Consider the following 12,133-nt stretch of genomic DNA (forward strand, 5'->3'; position numbering starts at 1 on the left):
TCTATGTCTAGTGCTATGTCTAGTACTATGTCTAGTGCTATGTCTAGTACTATGTCTAGTGCTATGTCTAGTGCTATGTCTAGTGCTATGTCTATGTCTAGTGCTATGTCTAGTGCTGTGTCTATGTCTAGTGCTATGTCTATGTCTAGTGCTATGTCTATGTCTAGTGCTGTGTCTAGTGCTATGTCTATGTCTAGTGCTATGTCTATGTCTAGTGCTATGTCTATGTCTAGTGCTGTGTCTATGTCTAGTGCTATGTCTATGTCTAGTGCTATGTCTAGTGCTATGTCTATGTCTAGTGCTATGTCTAGTGCTATGTCTATGTCTAGTGCTATGTCTAGTGCTATGTCTATGTCTAGTGCTATGTCTATGTCTAGTGCTATGTCTAGTGCTATGTCTAGTGCTATGTCTATGTCTAGTGCTATGTCTAGTGCTATGTCTATGTCTAGTGCTATGTCTATGTCTAGTGCTATGTCTATGTCTAGTGCTATGTCTATGTCTAGTGCTATGTCTATGTCTAGTGCTATGTCTAGTGCTATGTCTATGTCTAGTGCTATGTCTATGTCTAGTGCTGTGTCTATGTCTAGTGCTATGTCTATGTCTAGTGCTATGTCTAGTGCTATGTCTAGTGCTGTGTCTATGTCTAGTGCTATGTCTATGTCTAGTGCTGTGTCTAGTGCTATGTCTATGTCTAGTGCTATGTCTAGTGCTATGTCTAGTGCTGTGTCTATGTCTAGTGCTATGTCTATGTCTAGTGCTATGTCTAGTGCTGTGTCTATGTCTAGTGCTATGTCTAGTGCTATGTCTATGTCTAGTGCTATGTCTAGTACTATGTCTAGTGCTATGTCTAGTACTATGTCTAGTGCTATGTCTAGTGCTATGTCTATGTCTAGTGCTATGTCTAGTGCTGTGTCTATGTCTAGTGCTGTGTCTATGTCTAGTGCTATGTCTAGTGCTATGTCTATGTCTAGTGCTATGTCTAGTACTATGTCTAGTGCTATGTCTATGTCTAGTGCTATGTCTATGTCTAGTGCTATGTCTAGTGCTATGTCTAGTGCTGTGTCTATGTCTAGTGCTATGTCTAGTGCTGTGTCTATGTCTAGTGCTATGTCTAGTGCTGTGTCTATGTCTAGTGCTATGTCTAGTGCTATGTCTATGTCTAGTGCTATGTCTAGTGCTATGTCTAGTGCTATGTCTATGTCTAGTGCTATGTCTATGTCTAGTGCTATGTCTAGTGCTATGTCTAGTGCTGTGTCTATGTCTAGTGCTATGTCTAGTGCTATGTCTAGTGCTGTGTCTAGTGCTATGTCTAGTGCTGTGTCTATGTCTAGTGCTATGTCTAGTGCTATGTCTAGTGCTGTGTCTAGTGCTATGTCTAGTGCTGTGTCTATGTCTAGTGCTATGTCTAGTGCTATGTCTAGTGCTATGTCTAGTGCTATGTCTAGTGCTGTGTCTATGTCTAGTGCTATGTCTAGTGCTATGTCTAGTGCTATGTCTATGTCTAGTGCTATGTCTAGTGCTGTGTCTAGTGCTATGTCTATGTCTAGTGCTATGTCTATGTCTAGTGCTGTGTCTAGTGCTATGTCTAGTGCTATGTCTATGTCTAGTGCTGTGTCTATGTCTAGTGCTGTGTCTAGTGCTGTGTCTATGTCTAGTGCTATGTCTAGTGCTGTGTCTAGTGCTATGTCTAGTGCTATGTCTAGTGCTGTGTCTATGTCTAGTGCTATGTCTAGTGCTATGTCTATGTCTAGTGCTATGTCTAGTGCTATGTCTAGTGCTGTGTCTAGTGCTATGTCTAGTGCTATGTCTATGTCTAGTGCTATGTCTATGTCTAGTGCTATGTCTAGTGCTGTGTCTAGTGCTATGTCTAGTGCTATGTCTAGTGCTATGTCTAGTGCTATGTCTAGTGCTATGTCTAGTGCTATGTCTATGTCTAGTGCTATGTCTATGTCTAGTGCTATGTCTAGTGCTATGTCTAGTGCTATGTCTATGTCTAGTGCTATGTCTAGTGCTATGTCTAGTGCTATGTCTAGTGCTATGTCTAGTGCTATGTCTAGTGCTATGTCTATGTCTAGTGCTATGTCTAGTGCTATGTCTAGTGCTATGTCTATGTCTAGTGCTATGTCTATGTCTAGTGCTATGTCTAGTGCTGTGTCTAGTGCTATGTCTAGTGCTATGTCTAGTGCTATGTCTAGTGCTGTGTCTAGTGCTATGTCTAGTGCTATGTCTAGTGCTATGTCTAGTGCTATGTCTAGTGCTGTGTCTAGTGCTATGTCTAGTGCTGTGTCTAGTGCTATGTCTAGTACTATGTCTAGTGCTATGTCTAGTGCTATGTCTAGTGCTGTGTCTATGTCTAGTGCTATGTCTAGTACTATGTCTAGTGCTATGTCTATGTCTAGTGCTGTGTCTATGTCTAGTGCTGTGTCTAGTGCTGTGTCTATGTCTAGTGCTATGTCTAGTGCTGTGTCTAGTGCTATGTCTAGTGCTATGTCTAGTGCTGTGTCTATGTCTAGTGCTATGTCTATGTCTAGTGCTATGTCTAGTGCTATGTCTAGTACTATGTCTAGTGCTATGGCTATGTCTATGTCTAGTGCTGTGTCTAGTACTATGTCTATGTCTAGTGCTATGTCTATGTCTAGTGCTGTGTCTAGTGCTGTGTCTATGTCTAGTACTATGTCTAGTGCTGTGTCTAGTGCTGTGTCTAGTGCTGTGTCTAGTGCTGTGTCTAGTGCTGTGTCTAGTGCTGTGTCTAGTGCTATGTCTAGTGCTGTGTCTATGTCTAGTGCTATGTCTATGTCTAGTGCTATGTCTATGTCTAGTGCTATGTCTAGTGCTATGTCTAGTGCTATGTCTATGTCTAGTGCTATGTCTAGTGCTATGTCTAGTGCTGTGTCTATGTCTAGTGCTATGTCTATGTCTAGTGCTATGTCTATGTCTAGTGCTATGTCTAGTGCTATGTCTAGTGCTATGTCTATGTCTAGTGCTATGTCTATGTCTAGTGCTATGTCTATGTCTAGTGCTATGTCTAGTGCTGTGTCTAGTGCTATGTCTAGTGCTATGTCTATGTCTAGTGCTGTGTCTATGTCTAGTGCTGTGTCTAGTGCTGTGTCTATGTCTAGTGCTATGTCTAGTGCTGTGTCTAGTGCTATGTCTAGTGCTGTGTCTAGTGCTATGTCTAGTGCTATGTCTAGTGCTATGTCTAGTGCTATGTCTATGTCTAGTGCTTTGTCTAGTGTTATGTCTAGTGCTATTAACTTACGTTATGTCCTGTGCTATGTCTAGTGCTATGTCTAGTGCTATGTCTTGTGTTATGTCTTGTGCTATGTCTTAAGTTATGTCTTGTGCTATGTCTAGTGCTATGTCTAGTACTATGTCATGACTTACCTGGACCACCTAGTGGTGTAAGGTGTTTTCTCATGATTTGGTTGGGTCTAATTGTACTGCTGTCCTGGGGCTCTGTAGGGTGTGTTTGTGTTTGTGAACAGAGCCCCAGGACCAGCTTGCTTAGGGACTCTTCTCCAGGTTCATCTCTCTGTAGGTGATGGCTTTGTTATGGAAGGTTTGTGAATCGCTTCCTTTTAGGTGGTTGTAGAATTTAATGGCACTTTCCTGGATTTTGATAATTAGTGGGTATCGGCCTAATTCTGCTCTGCATGCATTATTTGGTGTTTTACGTTGTACACAGAGGATATTTTTGCAGAATTCTGCGTGCAGAGTCTCAATTTGGTGTTTGTCCCATTTTGTGAAGTCTTGGTTGGTGAGCGGACCCCAGACCTCACAACCATAAAGGGCAATGGGCTCTATGACTGATTCAAGTATTTTTAGCCAAATCCTAATTGGTATGTTGAAATTTATGTTTCTTTTGATGGCATAGAATGCCTTTCTTGCCTTGTCTCTCAGATCGTTCACAGCTTTGTGGAAGTTACCTGTGGCGCTGATGTTTAGGCCAAGGTATGTATAGTTTTTTGTGTGCTCTAGGGCAACAGTGTCTAGATGGAATTTGAATTTGTGGTCCTGGTGACTGGACCTTTTTGGAACACCATTATTTTGGTCTTACTGAGATTTACTGTCAGGGCCCAGGTCTGACAGAATCTGTGCATAAGATCTAGGTGCTGCTGTAGGCCCTCCTTGGTTGGTGACAGAAGCACCAGATCATCAGCAAACAGTAGACATTTGACTTCGGATTCTAGCAGGGGAGGCCGGGTGCTGCAGACTTTTCTAGTGCCCGCGCCAATTCGTTGATATATATGTTGAAGAGGGTGGGGCTTAAGCTGCATCCCTGTCTAACCCCACGACCCTGTGTGAAGAAATGTGTGTGTTTTTTTGCCAATTTTAACCGCACACTTGTTGTTTGTGTACATGGATTTTATAATGTCATATGTTTTACCCCCAACACCACTTTCCATCAGTTTGTATAGCAGACCCTCATGCCAAATTGAGTCGAAGGCTTTTTTTGAAATCAACAAAGCATGAGAAGACTTTGTCTTTGTTTTGGTTTGTTTGGTTGTCAATTAGGTGTGCAGGGTGAATACATGGTCTGTTGTACGGTAATTTGGTAAAAAGCCAATTTGACATTTGCTCAGTACATTGTTTTCATTGAGGAAATGTACGAGTCTGCTGTTAATAATAATGCAGAGGATTTTCCCAAGGTTACTGTTGACACATATTCCACGGTAGTTATTGGGGTCAAATTTGTCTCCACTTTTGTGGATTGGGGTGATCAGTCCTTGGTTCCAAATATTGGGGAAGATGCCAGAGCTAAGTATGATGTTAAAGAGTTTTAGTATAGCCAATTGGAATTTGTTGTCTGTATATTTGATCATTTCATTGAGGATACCATCGACACCACAGGCCTTTTTGGGTTGGAGGGTTTTTATTTTGTCCTGTAACTCATTAAATGTAATTGGAGAATCCAGTGGGTTCTGGTAGTCTTTAATAGTTGATTCTAAGATCTGTATTTGATCATGTATATGTTTTTGCTCTTTGTTCTTTGTTATAGAACCAAAAAGATTGGAGAAGTGGTTTACCCAGACATCTCCATTTTGGATAGATAATTCTTCGTGTTGTTGTTTGTTTAGTGTTTTCCAATTTTCCCAGAAGTGGTTAGAGTCAGCACCTAGGCCAGCACCTAGGTAAGTGAAGCTGTGCCATGCAATGTGTGTGTGTGTGAGATAGAGAGACTGTCTGAACCTCTAATAACGGCACGACAAATAGGAGATGCATTGTGAGCGTCAAACTGAATACAAAAGAAGTCAAACGGTTTAGTCTACCCTGCCGCCCCTACACTCTAACCACTAGGCTACCTAACCCCCCTACACTCTAACCACTAGGCTACCTAACCCCCTACACTCTAACCACTAGGCTACCTAACCCCCCTACACTCTAACCACTAGGCTACCTAACCCCCCTACACTCTAACCACTAGGCTACCTAACCCCCCTACACTCTAACCACTAGGCTACCTGCCCCCTCTACACTCTAACCACTAGGCTACCCTGCCGCCCCTACACTCTAACCACTAGGCTACCTAACCCCCCTACACTCTAACCACTAGGCTACCTAACCCCCTACACTCTAACCACTAGGCTACCTAACCCCCCTACACTCTAACCACTAGGCTACCTGCCCCCGCTACCCTGCCCCCCCTACACTCTAACCACTAGGCTACCTAACCCCCCTACACTCTAACCACTAGGCTACCTAACCCCCCTACACTCTAACCACTAGGCTACCTGCCCCCTACACTCTAACCACTAACCACTCTAGGCTACCTAACCCCCTACACTCTAACCACTAGGCTACCTGCCCCCTCTACACTCTAACCACTAGGCTACCCTGCCGCCCTACACTCTAACCACTAGGCTACCTGACCCCCCTACACTCTAACCACTAGGCTACCTAACCCCCCTACACTCTAACCACTAGGCTACCTAACCCCTACACTCTAACCACTAGGCTACCTGCCCCTCTACACTCTAACCACTAGGCTACCCTGCCCCCTACACTCTAACCACTAGGCTACCTAACCCCCTACACTCTAACCACTAGGCTACCTAACCCCCTACACTCTAACCACTAGGCTACCTGCCCCTCTACACTCTAACCACTAGGCTACCCTGCCCCCTACACTCTAACCACTAGGCTACCTAACCCCCTACACTCTAACCACTAGGCTACCTGCCCCTCCTACACTCTAACCACTAGGCTACCTAACCCCTCTACACTCTAACCACTAGGCTACCTGCTACCCCTACACTAACCACTAGGCTACCTAACCCCCTACACTCTAACCACTAGGCTACCTAACCCCCTACACTCTAACCACTAGTCTACCTAACCCCCTACACTCTAACCACTAGGCTACCTACCACCCCTACACTCTAATCACTAGTCTACCTAACCCCCTACACTCTAACCACTAGGCTACCTAACCCCCTACACTCTAACCACTAGGCTACCTACCCCCTACACTCTAACCACTAGTCTACCTAACCCTCCTAACCACTCTAACCACTAGTCTAACCTAACCCCCTACACTCTAACCACTAGGCTACCTACCCCCTCTACACTCTAACCACTGGTCTACCTAACCCCCCTACACGCTAACCACTAGTCTACCTAACCCTCCTACACTCTAACCACTAGTCTACCTAACCCCCCTACACTCTAACCACTAGGCTACCTACCCCTCTACACTCTAACCACTGGTCTACCTAACCCCCTACACTCTAACCACTAGTCTACCTAACCCCTCTACACTCTAACCACTAGGCTACCTAACCCTCCTACACTCTAACCACTAGTCTACCTAACCCCCCTACACTCTAACCACTAGGCTACCTAACCCCCCTACACTCTAACCACTAGGCTACCTAACCCCCCTACACTCTAACCACTAGGCTACCTGCCCCCTCTACACTCTAACCACTAGGCTACCCTGCCCCCCCTACACTCTAACCACTAGGCTACCTAACCCCCCTACACTCTAACCACTAGGCTACCTAACCCTCCTACACTCTAACCACTAGGCTACCTAACCCCCCTACACTCTAACCACTAGGCTACCTGCCACCCCTACACTCTAACCACTAGGCTACCTAACCCCCCTACACTCTAACCACTAGGCTACCTAACCCCCTACACTCTAACCACTAGGCTACCTAACCCCCTCACACTCTAACCACTAGGCTACCTACCCCCCCTACACTCTAACCACTAGGCTACCTAACCCCCTCTACACTCTAACCACTAGGCTACCTAACCCCTACACTCTAACCACTAGGCTACCTAACCCCCCTACACTCTAACCACTAGGCTACCTAACCCCTCTACACTCTAACCACTAGTCTACCTAACCCCCTACACTCTAACCACTAGGCTACCTACCACCCCCTACACTCTAATCACTAGTCTACCTAACCCCCTACACTCTAACCACTAGGCTACCTAACCCCCTACACTCTAACCACTAGGCTACCTAACCCCCTACACTCTAACCACTAGTCTACCTAACCCTCCTACACTCTAACCACTAGTCTACCTAACCCCCTACACTCTAACCACTAGGCTACCTACCCCTCTCTACACTCTAACCACTGGTCTACCTAACCCCCTACACTCTAACCACTAGTCTACCTAACCCCCTACACTCTAACCACTAGGCTACCTAACCCCCTACACTCTAACCACTAGGCTACCTGCCCCTTCTACACTCTAACCACTAGTCTACCTAACCCTCCTACACTCTAACCACTAGTCTACCTAACCCCCCTACACTCTAACCACTAGTCTACCTAACCCTCCTACACTCTAACCACTAGGCTACCTACCCCCTCTACACTCTAACCACTAGTCTACCTAACCCTCCTACACTCTAACCACTAGTCTACCTAACCCCCCTACACTCTAACCACTAGGCTACCTAACCCCCCTACACTCTAACCACTAGGCTACCTGCCCCCTCTACACTCTAACCACTAGGCTACCCTGCCGCCCCTACACTCTAACCACTAGGCTACCTAACCCCCCTACACTCTAACCACTAGGCTACCTAACCCCCCTACACTCTAACCACTAGGCTACCTAACCCCCTACACTCTAACCACTAGGCTACCTGCCCCTCTACACTCTAACCACTAGGCTACCCTGCCCCCTACACTCTAACCACTAGGCTACCTAACCCCCTACACTCTAACCACTAGGCTACCTAACCCCTACACTCTAACCACTAGGCTACCTAACCCCTACACCTAACCACTAGGCTACCTGCCCCTCTACACTCTAACCACTAGGCTACCCTGCCCCCCTACACTCTAACCACTAGGCTACCTAACCCCCTACACTCTAACCACTAGGCTACCTAACCCCCTACACTCTAACCACTAGGCTACCTAACCCCCTACACTCTAACCACTAGGCTACCTACCCCCTACACTCTAACCACTAGTCTACCTAACCCTCCTACACTCTAACCACTAGTCTACCTAACCCTCCTACACTCTAACCACTAGTCTACCTAACCCCCTACACTCTAACCACTAGGCTACCTGCCCCCTACACTCTAACCACTAGGCTACCCTGCCCCCTACACTCTAACCACTAGGCTACCTAACCCCCTACACTCTAACCACTAGGCTACCTAACCCCCCTACACTCTAACCACTAGGCTACCTGCCCCTCCTACACTCTAACCACTAGGCTACCTAACCCCCCTACACTCTAACCACTAGGCTACCTACTACCCCTACACTCTAACCACTAGGCTACCTAACCCCCCTACACTCTAACCACTAGGCTACCTAACCCCTCTACACTCTAACCACTAGTCTACCTAACCCCCCTACACTCTAACCACTAGGCTACCTACCACCCCTACACTCTAATCACTAGTCTACCTAACCCCCTACACTCTAACCACTAGGCTACCTAACCCCCCTACACTCTAACCACTAGGCTACCTACCCCCTACACTCTAACCACTAGTCTACCTAACCCTCCTACACTCTAACCACTAGTCTACCTAACCCCCCTACACTCTAACCACTAGGCTACCTACCCCCTCTACACTCTAACCACTAGTCTACCTAACCCCCCTACACTCTAACCACTAGGCTACCTAACCCCCTACACTCTAACCACTAGGCTACCTAACCCCCTACACTCTAACCACTAGTCTACCTAACCCCCCTACACTCTAACCACTAGGCTACCTACCACCCCTACACTCTAATCACTAGTCTACCTAACCCCCTACACTCTAACCACTAGGCTACCTAACCCCCCTACACTCTAACCACTAGGCTACCTACCCCCTACACTCTAACCACTAGTCTACCTAACCCTCCTACACTCTAACCACTAGTCTACCTAACCCCCTACACTCTAACCACTAGGCTACCTACCCCTCTACACTCTAACCACTAGTCTACCTAACCCCCCTACACTCTAACCACTAGTCTACCTAACCCCCCTACACTCTAACCACTAGGCTACCTAACCCCCCTACACTCTAACCACTAGGCTACCTGCCCCTCTACACTCTAACCACTAGTCTACCTAACCCTCCTACACTCTAACCACTAGTCTACCTAACCCCCCTACACTCTAACCACTAGGCTACCTGCCCCCTCTACACTCTAACCACTAGGCTACCCTGCCCCCCTACACTCTAACCACTAGGCTACCTAACCCCCTACACTCTAACCACTAGTCTACCTAACCCTCCTACACTCTAACCACTAGGCTACCTAACCCCCTACACTCTAACCACTAGGCTACCTGCCCCCTCTACACTCTAACCACTAGTCTACCTAACCCTCCTACACTCTAACCACTAGTCTACCTAACCCCCCTACACTCTAACCACTAGGCTACCTGCCCCCTCTACACTCTAACCACTAGGCTACCCTGCCCCCCTACACTCTAACCACTAGGCTACCTAACCCCCTACACTCTAACCACTAGGCTACCTAACCCCCTACACTCTAACCACTAGGCTACCTGCCCCCCTACACTCTAACCACTAGGCTACCTAACCCCTCTACACTCTAACCACTAGGCTACCTGCTACCCCTACACTCTAACCACTAGGCTACCTAATCCCCTACACTCTAACCACTAGGCTACCTAACCCTCTACACTCTAACCACTAGTCTACCTAACCCCCCTACACTCTAACCACTAGGCTACCTGCCACCCCTACACTCTAACCACTAGGCTACCTAACCCCCCTACACTCTAACCACTAGGCTACCTAACCCCCCTACACTCTAACCACTAGGCTACCTACCCCCTACACTCTAACCACTAGTCTACCTAACCCCCCTACACTCTAACCACTAGGCTACCTGCCCCCCTACACTCTAACCACTAGGCTACCTACCCCCCCTACACTCTAACCACTAGGCTACCTAACCCCCCTACACTCTAACCACTAGGCTACCTGCCCCTCCTACACTCTAACCGCTAGGCTACCTAACCCCCTCTACAATCTAACCACTAGGCTACCTGCTACCCCTACACTCTAACCACTAGGCTACCTAACCCCCCTACACTCTAACCACTAGGCTACCTAACCCCTCTACACTCTAACCACTAGTCTACCTAACCCCCCTACACTCTAACCACTAGGCTACCTACCACCCCTACACTCTAACCACTAGTCTACCTAACCCTCCTACACTCTAACCACTAGTCTACCTAACCCCCCTACACTCTAACCACTAGGCTACCTGCCCCCTCTACACTCTAACCACTAGTCTACCTAACCCCCTACACTCTAACCACTAGTCTACCTAACCCCCCTACACTCTAACCACTAGGCTACCTAACCCCCCTACACTCTAACCACTAGGCTACCTGCCCCCTCTACACTCTAACCACTAGTCTACCTAACCCTCCTACACTCTAACCACTAGTCTACCTAACCCCCCTACACTCTAACCACTAGGCTACCTAACCCCCCTACACTCTAACCACTAGGCTACCTAACCCCCCTACACTCTAACCACTAGGCTACCTAACCCCCTACACTCTAACCACTAGGCTACCTACCCCCTACACTCTAACCACTAGTCTACCTAACCCTCCTACACTCTAACCACTAGTCTACCTAACCCCCCTACACTCTAACCACTAGGCTACCTACCCCCTCTACACTCTAACCACTGGTCTACCTAACCCCCCTACACTCTAACCACTAGTCTACCTAACCCTCCTACACTCTAACCACTAGGCTACCTAACCCCCCTACACTCTAACCACTAGGCTACCTGCCCCCTCTACACTCTAACCACTAGTCTACCTAACCCTCCTACACTCTAACCACTAGTCTACCTAACCCCCCTACACTCTAACCACTAGGCTACCTAACCCCCCTACACTCTAACCACTAGGCTACCTACCCCCTCTACACTCTAACCACTAGTCTACCTAACCCTCCTACACTCTAACCACTAGTCTACCTAACCCCCCTACACTCTAACCACTAGGCTACCTAACCCCCCTACACTCTAACCACTAGGCTACCTGCCCCCCTACACTCTAACCACTAGGCTACCTAACCCCCCTACACTCTAACCACTAGGCTACCTAACCCCCTACACTCTAACCACTAGGCTACCTAACCCCCCTACACTCTAACCACTAGGCTACCTGCCCCTCCTACACTCTAACCACTAGGCTACCCTGCCCCCCCTACACTCTAACCACTAGGCTACCTAACCCCCCTACACTCTAACCACTAGGCTACCTGCCCCTCCTACACTCTAACCACTAGGCTACCTAACCCCCTCTACACTCTAACCACTAGGCTACCTAACCCCTCTACACTCTAACCACTAGGCTACCTAACCCCTCTACACTCTAACCACTAGTCTACCTAACCCCCCTACACTCTAACCACTAGGCTACCTACCACCCCTACACTCTAATCACTAGTCTACCTAACCCCCCTACACTCTAACCACTAGGCTACCTAACCCCCCTACACTCTAACCACTAGGCTACCTACCCCCCCTACACTCTAACCACTAGTCTACCTAACCCTCCTACACTCTAACCACTAGTCTACCTAACCCCCCTACACTCTAACCACTAGGCTACCTACCCCCTCTACACTCTAACCACTAGTCTA

This window comes from Oncorhynchus keta, chromosome 11 (genome assembly GCF_023373465.1).
Source record: "Oncorhynchus keta strain PuntledgeMale-10-30-2019 chromosome 11, Oket_V2, whole genome shotgun sequence".
NCBI lineage: Eukaryota > Metazoa > Chordata > Actinopteri > Salmoniformes > Salmonidae > Oncorhynchus > Oncorhynchus keta.